A 23,306-nucleotide genomic window follows, 5' to 3' on the forward strand; every position below is an offset into this window, starting at 1 on the left:
ACTTACCCAACGGCCACTTCCGACTGCTAGAAGTTGACCACCGCGTAGTTATCCCAATAGAATCCCCCATCCGCGTGATCATTACTGCAGGAGACGTACTCCACTCCTGAGCAGTCCCAACGCTCGGAGTTAAAACAGACGCAATCCCAGGCCGACTAAACCAAACTTCATTCATTACCACCCGGCCTGGGATTTTTTACGGACAATGCTCAGAAATTTGCGGGGCTAATCACAGCTACATACCCATTGTAGTAGAATCAACCCCACTCCCACATTTCGAGGCCTGATCGTCCCTTCTATCATCATCCTAATCATTAAGAAGCTATGCAACAGCACTAGCCTTTTAAGCTAGCCAAAGAGGGACTTCCCCCTCCTTAATGATATGCCACAGCTTAACCCCGCACCATGATTTTCAATCATAATTATAACCTGATTAACCCTAGCACTCCTCATCCAACCAAAACTACTAGCCTTCACCACAACCAACCCCCCATCAAATAAGACCTCCCTCACTACCAAACCCACACCATGATCCTGACCATGAACCTAAGCTTCTTTGACCAATTTTCCAGCCCCAATCTATTTGGCATCCCCTTAATCCTACTATCCCTACTCTTCCCAGCCCTACTATTCCCGTCCCCAAACAACCGATGAATCAACAACCGCCTTTCTACTATCCAAACATGACTCCTTCACCTAATCACAAAACAACTAATAGTCCCACTCAACAAAAATGGCCACAAATGAGCCATAATATTTACATCCCTAATAATCAGACTTCTTACAATCAACCTTCTAGGCCTCCTTCCATATACATTCACCCCAACCACCCAACTATCTATGAACATAGCCCTAGCCTTCCCACTATGGCTCGCCACACTACTAACAGGCCTACGAAACCAACCATCAGCCTCTTTAGCCCACCTATTACCCGAAGGTACCCCTACACCCCTAATCCCCGCACTAATCCTGATCGAAACAACCAGCCTACTAATCCGCCCCCTAGCCCTCGGAGTCCGCCTTACAGCCAACCTTACAGCAGGACACTTACTCATCCAACTCATCTCTACAGCCTCCATTGCATTAATACCCACCCTTCCTGCAGTATCCATCCTAACAATAATCATCCTACTACTCCTAACCATCCTAGAAGTAGCAGTAGCCATAATCCAGGCCTACGTCTTCGTGCTCCTTCTAAGCCTATACTTACAAGAAAACATCTAATGGCACACCAAGCACACTCATACCACATAGTTGACCCAAGCCCTTGACCAATCTTCGGGGCAGCCGCCGCCCTACTCACAACCTCAGGATTAATCATGTGATTCCACTACAACTCATCCATACTACTAACCCTAGGCCTCATCTCAATACTCCTAGTAATACTCCAATGATGACGAGACATTGTACGAGAAAGCACCTTCCAAGGCCATCACACTCCCACAGTCCAAAAAGGCCTACGATACGGCATAATCCTTTTCATCACATCCGAAGCATTCTTCTTCTTAGGGTTCTTCTGAGCGTTCTTCCACTCGAGCCTGGCCCCAACCCCAGAACTAGGAGGCCAATGACCTCCAACAGGAATTAAACCACTCAACCCGATAGAAGTCCCCCTACTAAACACAGCCATCCTACTAGCCTCAGGCGTTACCGTAACGTGAGCCCATCACAGCATCACAGAAGGAAACCGAAAACACGCCATCCACGCCCTAACCCTAACGATCCTCTTGGGATTCTACTTCACAGCCCTACAAGCAATAGAATACCACGAAGCCCCATTCTCAATCGCCGATAGCGTCTACGGATCTACCTTCTTCGTTGCCACTGGATTCCACGGACTCCACGTAATCATCGGATCCTCCTTCCTGACCGTCTGCCTCTTCCGACTGATCAAGTTCCACTTTACATCAGACCACCACTTCGGATTCGAGGCAGCAGCCTGATACTGACACTTCGTAGACGTCATCTGACTATTCCTCTACATAACCATCTACTGATGAGGATCTTGCTCTTCTAGTATATTAATTACAATTGACTTCCAATCTCTAGAATCTGGTATAAACCCAGAGGAGAGCAATGAACGCACTCATGTTCATATTCGCCCTATCATCAATCCTAAGCGCCGCCCTAACCGCATTAAACTTCTGACTCGCCCAAATAAACCCCGACTCAGAGAAACTCTCACCGTACGAATGTGGATTCGACCCACTTGGATCTGCTCGATTACCATTCTCAGTCCGATTCTTCCTCAGTAGCCATCCTGTTCGTCCTATTCGACCTAGAAATCGCCCTCCTACTCCCCCTGCCATGAGCCGTCCAACTCCAATCCCCCCTAATGACCCTCACCTGAACTGTAGTGATCCTCCTTCTCCTAACACTCGGACTGGCCTACGAGTGAATTCAAGGGGGCCTAGAATGAGCAGAATAACAGAAAGTTAGTCTAACCAAAAAGATAGCTGGTTTCGACCCAGCAGATTACAGCCAACCCTGTAACTTTCTTATGTCGCCCCTACATTTAAGCTTCTACTCAGCCTTCATTTTCAGCGGACTAGGGCTAGCCTTCCACCGAACCCACCTAGTATCCGCCCTACTATGCCTTGAAAGCATAATATTATCGATATTCGTAGGCCTATCAATATGATCCATCGAAAACCAAGTCTCCTCATTCACCATGGTACCAATTCTCATGCTAACCTTCTCAGCGTGTGAGGCGGGCACAGGCCTGGCCATCCTAGTAGCCTCCACCCGCACACATGGCTCCGACCATCTACACAACCTAAACCTCCTGCAATGCTAAAAATCATCCTACCCACAATCATACTTCTTCCAACAGCCCTGCTGTCTCCACCAAAATTTCTATGGACTAACACCACCTTATACAGCCTCCTAATCGCTGCCCTAAGCCTACAGTGATTAATCCCAACCTACTACCCCTACAAATTTTTATCCAACTGAACAGGAATTGACCAAATCTCATCCCCCCTCCTAGTACTATCCTGCTGACTACTCCCACTCATAATCATAGCAAGCCAAAACCACCTGCAACAAGAACCCCTACAACGCAAACGAATCTTTATCTCAACCTTAGTCGCAGTCCAGCCATTCATCCTACTAGCCTTTTCCACCACAGAACTAGCACTATTTTACATCTCATTTGAAGCAACCCTCATTCCCACCCTAATCTTAATCACCCGATGGGGGAACCAACCAGAACGCCTAAGCGCTGGCATCTACCTGCTATTCTACACGCCAGTAAGCTCTCTACCCCTGCTAATCACAATCATACACCTATACGTGAAAATTGGCACCCTGCACCTGCCAACCCTACAACTAACCCACCCAACCCTATCCACCTCATGGACAGGAATACTATCAGGTCTAGCACTGCTCATAGCATTCATAGTAAAAGCCCCACTATACGGCCTACACCTCTGACTGCCAAAAGCCCACGTAGAAGCACCCATCGCAGGCTCAATACTCCTCGCCGCCCTACTACTAAAGCTAGGAGGATACGGAATTATACGAGTCACTCTATTTATGGGCCCACTGTCCAACCTCCTGCACTACCCCTTCCTAACCCTGGCCCTATGAGGCGCCCTAATGACTAGCTCAATCTGCCTACGACAGACAGACCTAAAATCACTAATCGCTTATTCATCCGTTAGCCACATAGGCCTAGTTATCGCCGCAGGAATAATCCAAACCCACTGATCATTCTCAGGGGCAATGATCCTAATAATTTCCCATGGACTAACTTCCTCCATACTATTCTGCCTAGCCAACACAAACTATGAACGTACGCACAGCCGAATTCTACTACTCACACGAGGCCTACAACCTCTCCTACCACTCATAGCTACCTGATGATTGCTGGCCAATCTAACAAACATAGCCTTACCCCCAACAACAAACCTCATAGCAGAGCTAACCATTATAATCACCTTATTCAACTGATCTGCCTTCACGATCATCCTAACAGGAATCGCAACCCTACTAACCGCCTCCTACACCTTATTCATACTACTAATGACCCAACGAGGCTCAATCCCCTCCCACATCACATCTATGCAAAACTCAACCACGCGAGAACACCTGCTCATAACACTCCACATTATCCCAATATTCCTCCTAATCCTCAAACCCGAACTGATCTCCGGAATCCCCTCATGCAAGTATAGTTTAAACCAAACATTAGACTGTGATTCTAAGAATAGAAGTTCAAACCTTCTTACCTGCCGAGGGGAGGGTTTAACCAACAAGAGCTGCTAACTCTTACATCTGAGCCTAAAACCTCAGCCCCCTTACTTTTAAAGGATAACAGCAATCCACTGGTCTTAGGAACCACCCATCTTGGTGCAAATCCAAGTAAAAGTAGTGAACCCCACACTACTAATCAACTCCCTCACACTACTCACGCTGACAATCCTCCTAACCCCAATCATCCTGCCATTTCTATTTAAAAACTTTAAAAACACCCCACAAGCCACCACCCGCGCTGTTAAAACCGCATTCCTAATTAGCCTAGCCCCTACAACCGCATTCATCTACTCGGGAGTAGAATCTGTCACCTGCCACTGGGAGTGAAAATTCATTATAAACTTTAAAATCCCCCTGAGCCTAAAAATAGACCAATACTCAATAACATTTCTTCCAATCGCCCTATTTGTAACATGATCAATCCTACAATTCGCCATATGATACATGGCCTCAGAGCCATACGTAACAAAATTTTTCACCTACCTACTGACATTCCTAGTCGCCATACTCCTCCTAACAACCGCAAACAACATATTCCTCCTATTCGTAGGCTGGGAAGGAGTACGAATCATGTCCTTCCTTCTCATCGGCTGATGACAAGGCCGAGCAGATGCCAACACCGCCGCCCTACGAGCCGTAATCTACAACCGAATCGGAGACATCGGACTGATCCTGAGCATAGCATGACTAGCTTCAACATTCAACACCTGAGAGATCCAACAAGCCGTACACCCCCACCAAACCCCAATCCTCCCCCTCATAGGATTAATCCTCGCAGCCGCAGGAAAATCCGCCCAATTTGGACTCCACCCATGACTGCCCGCAGCAATAGAAGGCCCCACCCCAGTATCAGCCCTACTGCACTCCAGTACCATAGTAGTAGCCGGAATCTTCCTGCTCATCCGCATGCACCCCCTGCTAGCCACCAACCAGACAGCCCTAACTGCCTGCCTATGCCTAGGTGCTCTATCAACCCTATTCGCTGCCACATGCGCCCTAACCCAAAATGACATCAAAAAAATCATTGCTTTCTCAACATCCAGCCAACTAGGACTAATAATAGTCACTATCGGACTAAACCTCCCACAACTAGCCTTCCTACACATCTCAACCCATGCCTTCTTTAAAGCCATACTATTCCTATGCTCAGGGTCTATCATCCACAACCTAAACGGAGAACAAGATATCCGAAAGATAGGAGGCCTACAGAAAATACTCCCAGTCACTACTTCCTGCCTAACCATCGGAAACCTGGCGCTGATAGGAACCCCATTCCTAGCCGGATTCTACTCAAAAGACCTCATCATCGAAAGCTTAAACACATCATACCTAAATACTTGAGCCCTACTCCTAACCCTTATAGCCACAGCATTCACCGCAACCTACAGCATCCGCATAACCATCCTAGTCCAAGCTGGACAAACCCGAATCCCCCCAATAGTATCAATAAACGAAAACAACCCACTAATCACCGCCCCCCTAACCCGACTCGCCCTAGGCAGCATTACAGCAGGAATAATCATTACCTCTTTCATCACACCAACCAAAACCCCCCCAATAACCATACCCCTTATCACCAAAACTGCTGCCATCCTCATAACAATCCTAGGAATCATCCTAGCCCTAGAACTATCGAACATAACACACACCCTCACTCACCCCAAACCAAACCCCCTCATAAACTTCTCCTCTGCATTAGGGTACTTCAACCCCCTAGTACACCGATTCTTCTCCAAAAACCTACTAGAAAAGGGACAAAACATTGCCCTACACTTGATCGACCTCTCCTGACTCAAAAAAATAGGGCCAGAGGGCCTTGCTGAACTACAAGTAGCCGCAAGCAAAGCCGCAACCTCAATACACACAGGGCTAATTAAGGCCTACCTAGGATCCTTCGCCCTCTCCATCCTGGTAATAATCCTAATAACACACAGACTCACTAATGGCCTCTAACATCCGCAAATCCCATCCCCTACTAAAAATAATCAACAACTCCCTAATCGACCTACCTGCCCCCTCCAACATCTCTGCCTGATGAAACTTCGGCTCCCTTCTAGCCATCTGCTTAGCCACACAAATCCTAACAGGCCTGCTACTAGCCATACACTACACCGCAGACACTTCACTCGCCTTCTCCTCAGTAGCTCACACATGCCGAGACGTCCAGTACGGATGGCTCATCCGCAACCTCCACGCCAATGGTGCTTCGCTCTTCTTTATCTGCATCTACTTACACATCGGACGAGGCCTCTACTACGGCTCCTACCTATACAAAGAAACCTGAAACACAGGAGTAATCCTCCTACTCACCCTAATAGCAACTGCCTTCGTAGGGTATGTCCTACCATGAGGACAAATGTCATTCTGAGGGGCCACCGTAATCACCAACCTATTCTCAGCCATCCCGTACATTGGGCAAACTCTAGTAGAATGAGCCTGAGGAGGATTCTCAGTAGACAATCCAACCTTAACCCGATTCTTCGCCATCCACTTCCTACTGCCCTTCCTAATTGCAGGAATCACCCTAGTCCACCTAACCTTCCTACACGAATCAGGCTCAAATAACCCACTAGGAATCGTATCAGACTGCGACAAAATCCCATTCCACCCACACTTCTCCATGAAAGACAGCTTAGGGCTTACCCTAATAATCACCCCTCTAATAGCACTAGCCCTATTTTCACCGAACCTCCTGGTTCTTGGAATCCTAGTTGGGAGTGGTTGGCCACATGAGATGTACAGGATTTTTACCTGTGATTTAGTCTTGACAAGGCTATGTAATTGGTTTACTAACGTCTCATAAGAAAGAAGCATGAGCGGTTAATGCAGTTGGCTTGAAACCCATCCCCAGTGGTGCCAGTGCACTCTCTGCACTCACTGCACTGCATCCCCAGTGGTGCCAGTGCACTCTCTGGAGTCACAGCACTGCATCCCCAGTGGTGCCAGTGCACTCTGTGGACTCACTGTAGTGCATCCCCAGTGGTGCCAGTGCTCTCTCTGGACTCACTGTACTGCATCCACAGTGGTGCCAGTGCACACGCTGGACTCACCGCACTGCACCCTGAGTGGTGCCAGTGCACTCTCTGGACTCACTGCAGTGCATCCCCAGTGGTGCCAGTGCACTCTCTGGACTCACTGCACTGCATCCCCAGTGGTGCCAGTGCACTCTCTGGACTCACTGAAGTGCATCCCCATTGGTGCCATTGCACTCTCTGCACTCACTGCACTGCATCCCCAGTGGTGCCAGTGCACTCACTGGACTGACTGCACTGCATCCCCAGTGGTGCCAGTGCGCTCTCCGGAGTCACAGCACTGCATCCCCAGTGGTGCCAGTGCACTCACTGGAAACACTGTACTGCATTACAGGTGGTGCCAGTGCACTCTCTGCACTCACTGCACAGCATCCCCAGTGGTGCCAGTGCATTCACTGGACTCACTGGACTGCATCACCAGTGGTGCCAGTGCACTCTCTGGACTCACTGCACTGCATCCCCAGTGGTGCCAGTGCACTCTCTGGACTCACTGCACTGCATCCCCAGTGGTGCCAGTGCACTCTCTGGACTCACTGCACTGCATCCCCAGTGGTGCCAGTGCAGTCTCTGGACTCACTGCACTGCATCCCCAGTGGTGCCAGTGCACTCTCTGGACTCACTGCACTGCATCCCCAGTGGTGCCAGTGCACTCTCTGGACTCACTGCAGTGCATCCCCAGTGGTGCCAGTGCAGTCTCTGGACTCACTGCAGTGCATCGCCAGTGGTGCCAGTGCACTCTCTCGAGTCACTGAAGTGCATCCCCAGTGGTGTCAGTGCACTCACTGGACTGACTGCACTGCATCCCCAGTGGTGCCAGTGCGCTCTCCGGAGTCACAGCACTGCATCCCCAGTGGTGCCAGTGCACTCACTGGACTCACTGTACTGCATCACAGGTGGTGCCAGTGCACTCTCTGGACTCACTACAGTGAATCCCCGGTGGTGCCAGTGCACTCTCTGCACTCACTGCACAGCATCCCCAGTGGTGCCAGTGCACTCACTGGACTCACTGGACTGCATCCCCAGTGGTGCCAGTCCACTCTCTGGACTCACTGAACTGCATCCCCAGTGGTGCCAGTGCACTCTCTGGACTCACTGCACTGCATCCCCAGTGGTGTCAGTGCACTCTCTGGACTCACTGAAGTGCATCCCCACTGGTGCCAGTGCACTCTCTGGAGTCACTGCACTGCATCCCCAGTGGTGCTAGTGCACTCTCTGGACTCACTGCAGTGCATCCCCAGTGGTGCCAGTGCACTCTCTGGACTCACTGAAGGGCATTCTCAGTGGTGCCAGTGCACTCTCTGGACTCACTGCAGTGCATCCCCAGTGGTGCCGGTACACTCACTGGACTTACTGCACTGCATCCCCAGTGGTGCCAGTGCCCTCTCTGGACTCACTGTACTGCATCCACAGTGGTGCCAGTGCACACGCTGGACTCACTGCAGTGCATCCCCAGTGGTGCCAGTGCACTCTCTGGACTGACTGCAGGTCATCCCCAGTGGTGCCAGTGCACTCTCTGGACTCACTGCAGTGCATCCCCAGTGGTGCCAGTGCACTCTCTGGACTCACTGCACTGCATCCCCAGTGGTGCCAGTGCACTCTCTGGACTCACTGCACTGCATCCCAAGTGGTGCCAGTGCACTCTCTCTAGTCACTGCACTACATCCCCAGTGGTGCCAGTGCCCTCACTGGACTCACTGTACTGCATCATCAGTGGTGCCAGTGCACTCTCTGGAGTGAATGCAGTGCATCCCCAGTGGTGCCAGTGCACTCTCTGGACTCACTGCACTGCATCCCCAGTGGTGCCAATGCACTCTCTGGACTCACTGCACTGCATCCCCAGTGGTGCCAGTGCACTCACTGGACTCACTGCACTGCATCCCAAGTGGTACCAGTGCACTCTCTGCACTCACTGCACTGCATCCCCAGTGGTGCCAGTGCACTCTCTCGAGTCACTGCACTACATCCCCAGTGGTGCCAGTGCACTCACTGGACTCACTGTACTGCATTCCCAGTGGTGCTAGTGCACTCTCTGGACTCACTGCAGTGCATCCCCAGTGGTGCCAGTGCACTCTTTGGACTCACTGAAGTGCATTCTCAGTGGTGCCAGTGCACTCTCTGGACTCACTGCACTGCATCCCCAGTGGTGCCAGTGCACTCTCTGGACTCACTGCACTGCATCCCCAGTTGTGCCAGTGCACTCTCTGCACTCACTGCACTGCATACCCAGTGGTGCCAGTGCACTCACTGGACTCATTGCAGTGCATTCCCTCTGGTGCCAGTGTACTCTCTGGACTCACTGCAGTGCATCCCCAGTGGTGCCAGTGCACTCTCTGGACTCACTGCACTGCATCCCCAGTGGTGCCAGTGCACTCTCTGGACTCACTGCAGTGCATCACCTGTGGTGCCAGTGCACTCTCTGGACTAACTGAAGTGCATCCCCAGTGGTGCCAGTGCAATCTCTGGACTCACTGCACTGCATTCCCAGTCGTGCCAGTGCACACTCTGGACTCACTGCACTGCATCCCCAGTGGTGCCAGTGCACTCTCTGGACTCACTGCACTGCAACCCCAGTGTTGCCAGTGCACTCTCTGGACTCACTGCACTGCATCCCCAGTGGTGCCAGTGCACTCTCTGGACTCACTTCAGTGCATCCCCAGTGGTGCCAGAGCACTCTCTGGACTCACTGCACTGCATCCCCAGTGGTGCCAGTGCACTCTCTGGACTCACTGCACTGCATCCCCAGTTGTGCCAGTGCACTCTCTGGACTCACTGCACTGCATCCCCAGTGCTGCCAGTGCACTCTCTGGACTCACTGCACTGCATCCCCAGTGGTGCCACTGCACTCTCTGGACTCACTGCACTGCATGTCCAGTGGTGCCAGTGCACTCTCTGCACTCACTGCACTGCATCCCCAGTGGTGCCAGTGCACTCTCTGGACTCACTGTCGTGCATTCCCTCTGGTGCCAGTGCACTCTCTGGACTCACTGCACTGCATCCCCAGTGGTACCAGTGCACTCTCTGGACTCACTGCAGTGCATCCCCAGTGGTGCCAGTGCACTCTCTGGACTCACTGCAGTGCATCCCCAGTGGTGCCAGTGCACTCTCTGGACTCACTGAAGTGCATCCCCAGTGGTGCCAGTGCACTCTCTGGACTCACTGCACTGCATCCCCAGTGGTGCCAGTGCACTCTCTGGACTCACTGCACTGCATCCCCAGTGGTGCCAGAGCACTCTCTGGACTCACTGCACTGCATCCTCTGTGCTGCCAGTGCACTCTCTGGACTCACTGCACTGCATCCCCAGTGGTGCCAGTGCACTCTCTGGACTCACTGTACTGCATCCCCAGTGGAGCGCGTGCACTCTCTGGACTCACTGAAGTGCATCCCCAGTGGTGCCAGTGCACTCTCTGGACTCACTGCACTGCATCCCCAGTGGTGCCACTGCACTCTCTGGACTCACTGCACTGCATCGCCAGTGGTGCCAGTGCACTCTCTGCACTCACTGCACTGCATCCCCAGTGGTGCCAGTGCACTCACTGGACTCACTGCCGTGCATTGCCTCTGGTGCCAGTGCACTCTCTGGACTCACTGCACTGCATCCCCAGTGGTGCCAGTGCACTCTCTGGACTCACTGCAGTGCATCCCCAGTGGTGCCAGTGCACTCTCTGGACTCACTGCAGTGCATCCCCAGTGGTTCCAGTGCACTCTCTGGACTCACTGAAGTGCATCCCCAGTGGTGCCAGTGCACTCTCTGGACTCACTGCACTGCATCCCCAGTGGTGCCAGTGCACTCTCTGGACTCACTGCACTGCATCCCCAGTGGTGCCAGAGCACTCTCTGGACTCACTGCACTGCATCCTCTGTGCTGCCAGTGCACTCTCTGGACTCACTGCACTGCATCCCCAGTGGTGCCAGTGCACTCTCTGGACTCACTGTACTGCATCCCCAGTGGAGCGCGTGCACTCTCTGGACTCACTGAAGTGCATCCCCAGTGGTGCCAGTGCACTCTCTGGACTCACTGCACTGCATCCCCAGTGGTGCTAGTGCACTCTGTGGACTCACTGCAGTGCATCCCCAGTGGTGCCAGTGCACTCTCTGGACTCACTGAAGGGCATTCTCAGTGGTGCCAGTGCACTCTCTGGACTCACTGCAGTGCATCCCCAGTGGTGCCAGTACACTCACTGGACTCACTGCACTGCATCCTCAGTGGTGCCAGTGCACTCTGTGGACTCACCGCACCGCATCCCCAGTGGTGCCAGTGCACTCTCTGGAGTAACTGCAGTGCATCCCCAGTGGTGCCAGTGCACTCTCTGGACTCACTGCACTGCATCCCCAGTGGTGCCAGTGCACTCTCTGGACTCACTGCACTGCATCCCCAGTGGTGCCAGAGCACTCTCTGGACTCACTGCACTGCATCCCCAGTGGTGCCAGTGCACTCTCTGGACTCACTGCACTGCATCCCCAGTGGTGCCAGTGCACTCTCTGGACTCACTGCACTGCATCCCCAGTGGTGCCAGTGCACTCTCTGGACTCCCGGCACCGCATCCCCAGTGGTGCCTGTGCACTCTCTGGGCTCACTGCAGTGCATCCCCAGTGGTGCCAGTGCACTCTCTTGACTCACTGCACTGCATCCCCAGTGGTGCCAGTGCACTCACTGGATTCACTGCACTGCATCCCCAGTGGTGCTAGTGCACTCTGTGGACTCACTGCAGTGCATCCCCAGTGGTACCAGTGCACTCTCTGGACTCACTGAAGTGCATTCTCAGTGGTGCCAGTGCACTCTGTGGACTCACTGCAGTGCATCCCCAGTGGTGCCAGTGCGCTCTCTGGACTCCCGGCACCGCATCCCCAGTGGTGCCAGTGCACTCTCTGGACTCACTGCAGTGCATCCCCAGTGCTGCCAGTGCACTCTCTGGACTCACTGCACTGCATCCCCAGTGGTGCCAGTGCACTCTCTGGACTCACTGCACTGCATCCCCAGTGGTGCCAGTGCACTCTCTGGACTCACTGCAGTGCATCCCCAGTGGTGCCAGTGCACTCTCTGGACTCACTGCACTGCATCCCCAGTGGTACCAGTGCACTCTCTGGACTCACTGCACTGCATCCCCAGTGGTGCCAGTGCACTCTCTGGACTCACTGCACTGCATCCCCAGTGGTGCCAATGCACTCTCTGGACTCACTGCACCGCATCCCCAGTGGTGCCAGTGCACTCTCTGGAGTAACTGCAGTGCATCACCAGTGGTGCCAGTGCACTCTCTGGACTCACTGCACTGCATCCCCAGTGGTGCCAGTGCACTCTCTGGACTCACTGCACTGCATCCCCAGTGGTGCCAGAGCACTCTCTGGACTCACTGCAGTGCATCCCCAGTGGTGCCAGTGCACTCTCTGGACTCACTGCACTGCATCCCCAGTGGTGCCAGTGCACTCTCTGGACTCACTGCACTGCATCCCCAGTGGTGCCAGTGCACTCTCTGGACTCCCGGCACCGCATCCCCAGTGGTGCCAGTGCACTCTCTTGGCTCACTGCAGTGCATCCCCAGTGGTGCCAGTGCACTCTCTTGACTCACTGCACTGCATCCCCAGTGGTGCCAGTGCACTCTCTGGACTCACTGCAGTGCATTCCCAGTGGTGCCAGTGCACTCTTTGGACTCACTGCACTGCAGCCCCATTGGTGCCAGTGCACTCTCTGGACTCACTGCACTGCATCACAGGTGGTGCCAGTGCACTCTCTGGACTCACTGCACTGCATCCCCAGTGGTGCCAGAGCACTCTCTGGACTCACTGCACTGCATCCTCTGTGCTGCCAGTGCACTCTCTGGACTCACTGCACTGCATCCCCAGTGGTGCCAGTGCACTCTCTGGACTCACTGTACTGCATCCCCAGTGGAGCGCGTGCACTCTCTGGACTCACTGAAGTGCATCCCCAGTGGTGCCAGTGCACTCTCTGGACTCACTGCACTGCATCCCCAGTGGTGCCACTGCACTCTCTGGACTCACTGCACTGCATGTCCAGTGGTGCCAGTGCACTCTCTGCACTCACTGCACTGCATCCCCAGTGGTGCCAGTGCACTCACTGGACTCACTGCCGTGCATTCCCTCTGGTGCCAGTGCACTCTCTGGACTCACTGCACTGCATCCCCAGTGGTGCCAGTGCACTCTCTGGACTCACTGCACTGCATCCCCAGTGGTGCCAGTGCACTCTCTGGACTCACTGCAGTGCATCCCCAGTGGTGCCAGTGCACTCTCTGGACTCACTGAAGTGCATCCCCAGTGGTGCCAGTGCACTCTCTGGACTCAGTGCACTGCATCCCCAGTGGTGCCAGTGCACTCTCTGGACTCACTGCACTGCATCCCCAGTGGTGCCAGAGCACTCTCTGGACTCACTGCACTGCATCCTCTGTGCTGCCAGTGCACTCTCTGGACTCACTGCACTGCATCCCCAGTGGTGCCAGTGCACTCTCTGGACTCACTGTACTGCATCCCCAGTGGAGCGCGTGCACTCTCTGGACTCAATGAAGTGCATCCCCAGTGGTGCCAGTGCACTCTCTGGACTCACTGCACTGCATCCCCAGTGGTGCTAGTGCACTCTGTGGACTCACTGCAGTGCATCCCCAGTGGTGCCAGTGCACTCTCTGGACTCACTGAAGGGCATTCTCAGTGGTGCCAGTGCACTCTCTGGACTCACTGCAGTGCATCCCCAGTGGTGCCAGTACACTCACTGGACTCACTGCACTGCATCCCCAGTGGTGCCAGTGCACTCTCTGGACTCACCGCACCGCATCCCCAGTGGTGACAGTGCAATCTCTGTAGTAACTGCAGTGCATCCCCAGTGGTGCCAGTGCACTCTCTGGACTCACTGCACTGCATCCCCAGTGGTGCCAGTGCACTCTCTGGACTCACTGCACTGCATCCCCAGTGGTGCCAGAGCACTCTCTGGACTCACTGCACTGCATCCCCAGTGGTGCCAGTGCACTCTCTGGACTCACTGCACTGCATCCCCAGTGGTGCCAGTGCACTCTCTGGACTCACTGCACTGCATCCCCAGTGGTGCCAGAGCACTCTCTGGACTCACTGCAGTGCATCCCCAGTGGTGCCAGTGCACTCTCTGGACTCACTGCACTGCATCCCCAGTGGTGCCAGTGCACTCTCTGGACTCACTGCACTGCATCCCCAGTGGTGCCAGTGCACTCTCTGGACTCCCGGCACCGCATCCCCAGTGGTGCCAGTGCACTCTCTTGGCTCACTGCAGTGCATCCCCAGTGGTGCCAGTGCACTCTCTTGACTCACTGCACTGCATCCCCAGTGGTGCCAGTGCACTCTCTGGACTCACTGCAGTGCATTCCCAGTGGTGCCAGTGCACTCTTTGGACTCACTGCACTGCAGCCCCATTGGTGCCAGTGCACTCTCTGGACTCACTGCACTGCATCACAGGTGGTGCCAGTGCACTCTCTGGACTCACTGCACTGCATCCCCAGTGGTGCCAGAGCACTCTCTGGACTCACTGCACTGCATCCTCTGTGCTGCCAGTGCACTCTCTGGACTCACTGCACTGCATCCCCAGTGGTGCCACTGCACTCTCTGGACTCACTGTACTGCATCCCCAGTGGAGCGCGTGCACTCTCTGGACTCACTGAAGTGCATCCCCAGTGGTGCCAGTGCACTCTCTGGACTCACTGCACTGCATCCCCAGTGGTGCCACTGCACTCTCTGGACTCACTGCACTGCATGTCCAGTGGTGCCAGTGCACTCTCTGCACTCACTGCACTGCATCCCCAGTGGTGCCAGTGCACTCACTGGACTCACTGCCGTACATTCCCTCTGGTGCCAGTGCACTCTCTGGACTCACTGCACTGCATCCCCAGTGGTGCCAGTGCACTCTCTGGACTCACTGCACTGCATCCCCAGTGGTGCCAGTGCACTCTCTGGACTCACTGCAGTGCATCCCCAGTGGTGCCAGTGCACTCTCTGGACTCACTGAAGTGCATCCCCAGTGGTGCCAGTGCACTCTCTGGACTCACTGCACTGCATCCCCAGTGGTGCCAGTGCACTCTCTGGACTCACTGCACTGCATCCCCAGTGGTGCCAGAGCACTCTCTGGACTCACTGCACTGCATCCTCTGTGCTGCCAGTGCACTCTCTGGACTCACTGCACTGCATCCCCAGTGGTGCCAGTGCACTCTCTGGACTCACTGTACTGCATCCCCAGTGGAGCGCGTGCACTCTCTGGACTCACTGAAGTGCATCCCCAGTGGTGCCAGTGCACTCTCTGGACTCACTGCACTGCATCCCCAGTGGTGCTAGTGCACTCTGTGGACTCACTGCAGTGCATCCCCAGTGGTGCCAGTGCACTCTCTGGACTCACTGAAGGGCATTCTCAGTGGTGCCAGTGCACTCTCTGGACTCACTGCAGTGCATCCCCAGTGGTGCCAGTACACTCACTGGACTCACTGCACTGCATCCCCAGTGGTGCCAGTGCACTCTCTGGACTCACCGCACCGCATCCCCAGTGGTGCCAGTGCACTCTCTGGAGTAACTGCAGTGCATCCCCAGTGGTGCCAGTGCACTCTCTGGACTCACTGCACTGCATCCCCAGTGGTGCCAGTGCACTCTCTGGACTCACTGCACTGCATCCCCAGTGGTGCCAGAGCACTCTCTGGACTCACTGCACTGCATCCCCAGTGGTGCCAGTGCACTCTCTGGACTCACTGCACTGCATCCCCAGTGGTGCCAGTGCACTCTCTGGACTCACTGCACTGCATCCCCAGTGGTGCCAGTGCACTCTCTGGACTCCCGGCACCGCATCCCCAGTGGTGCCTGTGCACTCTCTGGGCTCACTGCAGTGCATCCCCAGTGGTGCCAGTGCACTCTCTTGACTCACTGCACTGCATCCCCAGTGGTGCCAGTGCACTCACTGGATTCACTGCACTGCATCCCCAGTGGTGCTAGTGCACTCTCTGGACTCACTGCAGTGCATCCCCAGTGGAACCAGTGCACTCTCTGGACTCACTGAAGTGCATTCTCAGTGGTGCCAGTGCACTCTGTGGACTCACTGCAGTGCATCCCCAGTGGTGCCAGTGCACTCTCTGGACTCCCGGCACCGCATCCCCAGTGGTGCCAGTGCACTCTCTGGACTCACTGAAGTGCATCTCCAGTGGTGCCAATGCACTCTCTGGACTCCCGGCACCGCATCCCCAGTGGTGCCAGTGCACTCTCTGGACTCACTGCACTGCATCCCCAGTGGTGCCACTGCACTCTCTGGACTCACTGCAGTGCATCCCCAGTGGCGCCAGTGCACTCTCTGGACTCACTGCAGTGCATCCCCAGTGGTACCAGTGCACTCTCTGGACTCACAGCAGTGCATCCCCAGTGGTGCCAGTGCACTCTCTGGACTCACTGCACTGCATCCCCAGTGGTGCCAATGCACTCTCTGGACTCACTGCACTGCATCCCCAGTGGTGCCAGTGCACTCTCTGGACTCACTGCACTGCATCCCAAGTGGTGCCAGTGCACTCTCTCGAGTCACTGCACTACATCCCCAGTGGTGCCAGTGCCCTCACTGGACTCACTGTACTGCATCATCAGTGGTGCCAGTGCACTCTCTGGAGTGAATGCAGTGCATCCCCAGTGGTGCCAGTGCACTCTCTGGACTCACTGCACTGCATCCCCAGTGGTGCCAATGCACTCTCTGGACTCACTGCACTGCATCCCCAGTGGTGCCAGTGCACTCACTGGACTCACTGCACTGCATCCCAAGTGGTACCAGTGCACTCTCTGCACTCACTGCACTGCATCCCCAGTGGTGCCAGTGCACTCTCTCGAGTCACTGCACTACATCCCCAGTGGTGCCAGTGCACTCACTGGACTCACTGTACTGCATTCCCAGTGGTGCTAGTGCACTCTCTGGACTCACTGCAGTGCATCCCCAGTGGTGCCAGTGCACTCTTTGGACTCACTGAAGTGCATTCTCAGTGGTGCCAGTGCACTCTCTGGACTCACTGCACTGCATCCCCAGTGGTGCCAGTGCACTCTCTGGACTCACTGAAGTGCAATCTCAGTGGTGCCAGTGCACTCTCTGGACTCACTGCAGTGCATCCCCAGTGGTGCCAGTACACTCACTGGACTCACTGCAGTGCATCCCCAGTGGTGCCAGTGCACTCTCTGGACTCACTGCACTGCATCCCCAGTGGTGCCAGTGCACTCTCTGGAGTTACAGCACTGCATCCCCACTGGTGCCAGTGCACTCTCTGGACTCACTGCACTGCATCCCCAGTGGTGCCACTGCACTCTCTGGACTCACTGCACTGCATCCCCAGTTGTGCCAGTGCACTCTCTGCACTCACTGCACTGCATACCCAGTGGTGCCAGTGCACTCACTGGACTCATTGCAGTGCATTCCCTCTGGTGCCAGTGTACTCTCTGGACTCACTGCAGTGCATCCCCAGTGGTGCCAGTGCACTCTCTGGACTCACTGCACTGCATCCCCAGTGGTGCCAGTGCACTCTCTGGACTCACTGCACTGCATCACCTGTGGTGCCAGTGCACTCTCTGGACTAACTGAAGTGCATCCCCAGTGGTGCCAGTGCAATCTCTGGACTCACTGCACTGCATTCCCAGTCGTGCCAGTGCACACTCTGGACTCACTGCACTGCATCCCCAGTGGTGCCAGTGCACTCTCTGGACTCACTGCACTGCATCCCCAGTGGTGCCAGTGCACTCTCTGGACTCACTTCAGTGCATCCCCAGTGGTGCCAGAGCACTCTCTGGACTCACTGCACTGCATCCCCAGTGGTGCCAGTGCACTCTCTGGACTCACTGCACTGCAGCCCCAGTGGTGCCAGTGCACTCTCTGGACTCACTGCACTGCATCCCCAGTGCTGCCAGTGCACTCTCTGGACTCACTGCACTGCATCCCCAGTGGTGCCACTGCACTCTCTGGACTCACTGCACTGCATGTCCAGTGGTGCCAGTGCACTCTCTGCACTCACTGCACTGCATCCCCAGTGGTGCCAGTGCACTCTCTGGACTCACTGCCGTGCATTCCCTCTGGTGCCAGTGCACTCTCTGGACTCACTGCACTGCATCCCCAGTGGTGCCAGTGCACTCTCTGGACTCACTGCAGTGCATCCCCAGTGGTGCCAGTGCACTCTCTGGACTCACTGCAGTGCATCCCCAGTGGTGCCAGTGCACTCTCTGGACTCACTGAAGTGCATCCCCAGTGGTGCCAGTGCACTCTCTGGACTCACTGCACTGCATCCCCAGTGGTGCCAGTGCACTCTCTGGACTCACTGCACTGCATCCCCAGTGGTGCCAGAGCACTCTCTGGACTCACTGCACTGCATCCTCTGTGCTGCCAGTGCACTCTCTGGACTCACTGCACTGCATCCCCAGTGGTGCCAGTGCACTCTCTGGACTCACTGTACTGCATCCCCAGTGGAGCGCGTGCACTCTCTGGACTCACTGAAGTGCATCCCCAGTGGTGCCAGTGCACTCTCTGGACTCACTGCACTGCATCCCCAGTGGTGCCACTGCACTCTCTGGACTCACTGCACTGCATCCCCAGTGGTGCCAGTGCACTCTCTGCACTCACTGCACTGCATCCCCAGTGGTGCCAGTGCACTCACTGGACTCACTGCCGTGCATTCCCTCTGGTGCCAGTGCACTCTCTGGACTCACTGCACTGCATCCCCAGTGGTGCCAGTGCACTCTCTGGACTCACTGCAGTGCATCCCCAGTGGTGCCAGTGCACTCTCTGGACTCACTGCAGTGCATCCCCAGTGGTTCCAGTGCACTCTCTGGACTCACTGAAGTGCATCCCCAGTGGTGCCAGTGCACTCTCTGGACTCACTGCACTGCATCCCCAGTGGTGCCAGTGCACTCTATGGACTCACTGCACTGCATCCCCAGTGGTGCCAGAGCACTCTCTGGACTCACTGCACTGCATCCTCTGTGCTGCCAGTGCACTCTCTGGACTCACTGCACTGAATCCCCAGTGGTGCCAGTGCACTCTCTGGACTCACTGTACTGCATCCCCAGTGGAGCACGTGCACTCTCTGGACTCACTGAAGTGCATCCCCAGTGGTGCCAGTGCACTCTCTGGACTCACTGCACTGCATCCCCAGTGGTGCTAGTGCACTCTGTGGACTCACTGCAGTGCATCCCCAGTGGTGCCAGTGCACTCTCTGGACTCACTGAAGGGCATTCTCAGTGGTGCCAGTGCACTCTCTGGACTCACTGCAGTGCATCCCCAGTGGTGCCAGTACACTCACTGGACTCACTGCACTGCATCCCCAGTGGTGCCAGTGCACTCTCTGGACTCACCGCACCGCATCCCCAGTGGTGCCAGTGCACTCTCTGGAGTAACTGCAGTGCATCCCCAGTGGTGCCAGTGCACTCTCTGGACTCACTGCACTGCATCCCCAGTGGTGCCAGTGCACTCTCTGGACTCACTGCACTGCATCCCCAGTGGTGCCAGAGCACTCTCTGGACTCACTGCACTGCATCCCCAGTGGTGCCAGTGCACTCTCTGGACTCACTGCACTGCATCCCCAGTGGTGCCAGTGCACTCTCTGGACTCACTGCACTGCATCCCCAGTGGTGCCAGTGCACTCTCTGGACTCCCGGCACCGCATCCCCAGTGGTGCCAGTGCACTCTCTGGGCTCACTGCAGTGCATCCCCAGTGGTGCCAGTGCACTCTCTTGACTCACTGCACTGCATCCCCAGTGGTGCCAGTGCACTCACTGGATTCACTGCACTGCATTCCCAGTGGTGCTAGTGCACTCTCTGGACTCACTGCAGTGCATCCCCAGTGGTACCAGTGCACTCTCTGGACTCACTGAAGTGCATTCTCAGTGGTGCCAGTGCACTCTGTGGACTCACTGCAATGCATCCCCAGTGGTGCCAGTGCGCTCTCTGGACTCCCGGCACCGCATCCCCAGTGGTGCCAGTGCACTCTCTGGACTCACTGCAGTGCATCCCCAGTGCTGCCAGTGCACTCTCTGGACTCACTGCACTGCATCCCCAGTGGTACCAGTGCACTCTCTGGACTCACTGCAGTGCATCCCCAGTGGTGCCAGTGCACTCTCTTGACTCACTGCACTGCATCCCCAGTGGTGCCAATGCACTCTCTGGACTCACTGCACTGCATCCCCAGTGGTGCCAGAGCACTCTCTGGACTCACTGCAGTGCATCCCCAGTGGTGCCAGTGCACTCTCTGGACTCACTGCACTGCATCCCCAGTGGTGCCAGTGCACTCTCTGGACTCACTGCACTGCATCCCCAGTGGTGCCAGTGCACTCTCTGGACTCCCGGCACCGCATCCCCAGTGGTGCCAGTGCACTCTCTTGGCTCACTGCAGTGCATCCCCAGTGGTGCCAGTGCACTCTCTTGACTCACTGCACTGCATCCCCAGTGGTGCCAGTGCACTCACTGGATTCACTGCACTGCATCCCCAGTGGTGCTAGTGCACTCTCTGGACTCACTGCACTGCATCCCCAGTGGTGCCAGTGCACTCACTGGACTCACTGCCGTGCATTCCCTCTGGTGCCAGTGCACTCTCTGGACTCACTGCACTGCATCCCCAGTGGTGCCAGTGCACTCTCTGGACTCACTGCAGTGCATCCCCAGTGGTACCAGTGCACTCTCTGGACTCACTGCAGTGCATCCCCAGTGGTTCCAGTGCACTCTCTGGACTCACTGAAGTGCATCCCCAGTGGTGCCAGTGCACTCTCTGGACTCACTGCACTGCATCCCCAGTGGTGCCAGTGCACTCTATGGACTCACTGCACTGCATCCCCAGTGGTGCCAGAGCACTCTCTGGACTCACTGCACTGCATCCTCTGTGCTGCCAGTGCACTCTCTGGACTCACTGCACTGCATCCCCAGTGGTGCCAGTGCACTCTCTGGACTCACTGTACTGCATCCCCAGTGGAGCGCGTGCACTCTCTGGACTCACTGAAGTGCATCCCCAGTGGTGCCAGTGCACTCTCTGGACTCACTGCACTGCATCCCCAGTGGTGCTAGTGCACTCTGTGGACTCACTGCAGTGCATCCCCAGTGGTGCCAGTGCACTCTCTGGACTCACTGAAGTGCATCCCCAGTGGTGCCAGTGCACTCTCTGGACTCCCGGCACCGCATCCCCAGTGGTGCCTGTGCACTCTCTGGGCTCACTGCAGTGCATCCCCAGTGGTGCCAGTGCACTCTCTTGACTCACTGCACTGCATCCCCAGTGGTGCCAGTGCACTCACTGGATTCACTGCACTGCATTCCCAGTGGTGCTAGTGCACTCTCTGGACTCACTGCAGTGCATCCCCAGTGGTACCAGTGCACTCTCTGGACTCACTGAAGTGCATTCTCAGTGGTGCCAGTGCACTCTGTGGACTCACTGCAGTGCATCCCCAGTGGTGCCAGTGCGCTCTCTGGACTCCCGGCACCGCATCCCCAGTGGTGCCAGTGCACTCTCTGGACTCACTGCAGTGCATCCCCAGTGGTGCCAGTGCACTCTCTGGACTCACTGCACTGCATCCCCAGTGGTGCCAGTGCACTCTCTGGACTCACTGCACTGCATCCCCAGTGGTGCCAGTGCACTCTCTGGACTCACTGCAGTGCATCCCCAGTGGTGCCAGTGCACTCTCTGGACTCACTGCACTGCATCCCCAGTGGTACCAGTGCACTCTCTGGACTCACTGCACTGCATCCCCAGTGGTGCCAGTGCACTCTCTGGACTCACTGCACTGCATCCCCAGTGGTGCCAATGCACTCTCTGGACTCACTGCACCGCATCCCCAGTGGTGCCAGTGCACTCTCTGGAGTAACTGCAGTGCATCACCAGTGGTGCCAGTGCACTCTCTGGACTCACTGCACTGCATCCCCAGTGGTGCCAGTGCACTCTCTGGACTCACTGCACTGCATCCCCAGTGGTGCCAGAGCACTCTCTGGACTCACTGCAGTGCATCCCCAGTGGTGCCAGTGCACTCTCTGGACTCACTGCACTGCATCCCCAGTGGTGCCAGTGCACTCTCTGGGCTCACTGCACTGCATCCCCAGTGGTGCCAGTGCACTCTCTGGACTCCCGGCACCGCATCCCCAGTGGTGCCAGTGCACTCTCTTGGCTCACTGCAGTGCATCCCCAGTGGTGCCAGTGCACTCTCTTGACTCACTGCACTGCATCCCCAGTGGTGCCAGTGCACTCACTGGATTCACTGCACTGCATCCCCAGTGGTGCTAGTGCACTCTCTGGACTCACTGCACTGCATCCCCAGTGGTGCCAGTGCACTCTCTGGACTCACTGCACTGCATCCCCAGTGGTGCCAGTGCACTCTCTGGACTCACTGCACTGCATCCCCAGTGGTGCCAGTGCACTCTCTGGACTCACTGCACTGCATCCCCAGTGGTGCCAGTGCACTCTCTAGACTCACTGCAGTGCATCCCCAGTGGTGCCAGTGCACTCTCTGGACTCACTGCACTGCATCCCCAGTGGTACCAGTGCACTCTGTGGACTCACTGCAGTGCATCCCCAGTGGTGCCAGTGCACTCTCTGGACTCACTGCACTGCATCCCCAGTGGTGCCAATGCACTCTCTGGACTCACTGCACTGCATCCCCAGTGGTGCCAGTGCACTCTCTGGACTCACTGCACTGCATCCCAAGTGGTGCCAGTGCACTCTCTGGACTCACTGCACTGCATCCCCAGTGGAGCCAGTGCACTCTCTCGAGTCACTGCACTACATCCCCAGTGGTGCCAGTGCACTCACTGGACTCACTGTACTGCATCATCAGTGGTGCCAGTGCACTCTCTGGACTCACTGCAGTGCATCCCCAGTGGTGCCAGTGCACTCTCTGGACTCACTGCACTGCATCCCCAGTGGTGCCAGTGCACTCACTGGACTCATTATACTGCATCACCAGTGGTGCCAGTGCACTCTCTGGACTCACTGCACTGCATCCCCAGTGTTGCCAGTGCATTCACTGGACTCACTGTACTGCATCTCCAGTGGTGCCAGTGCACTCACTGGACTCACTGC

General features: G+C 55.8%; 2 long non-coding RNA genes across 2 annotated transcripts in view; one reads left to right on the forward strand and one right to left on the reverse strand.

Moving 5' to 3' along the window:
• The window catches only part of LOC308193025, a 471,820-nt gene that overhangs the window by 61,204 nt on the left and 387,310 nt on the right, over nucleotides 1-23,306 (forward strand). The window lies entirely within an intron of this gene.
• Nucleotides 1,486-23,306, reverse strand: part of LOC308193028 — a 133,823-nt gene continuing 112,002 nt past the window's right edge. Inside the window, exon 2 of the long non-coding RNA XR_013949324.1 lies at nucleotides 1,486-6,946. This is a non-coding gene — a long non-coding RNA (uncharacterized lncRNA). The remainder of the gene's footprint in view (nucleotides 6,947-23,306) is intronic.

The sequence above is a fragment of the Anser brachyrhynchus genome (assembly GCF_964034855.1).
Source record: "Anser brachyrhynchus genome assembly, chromosome: 3".
In the NCBI taxonomy this organism is placed as follows: Eukaryota; Metazoa; Chordata; class Aves; order Anseriformes; family Anatidae; genus Anser; species Anser brachyrhynchus.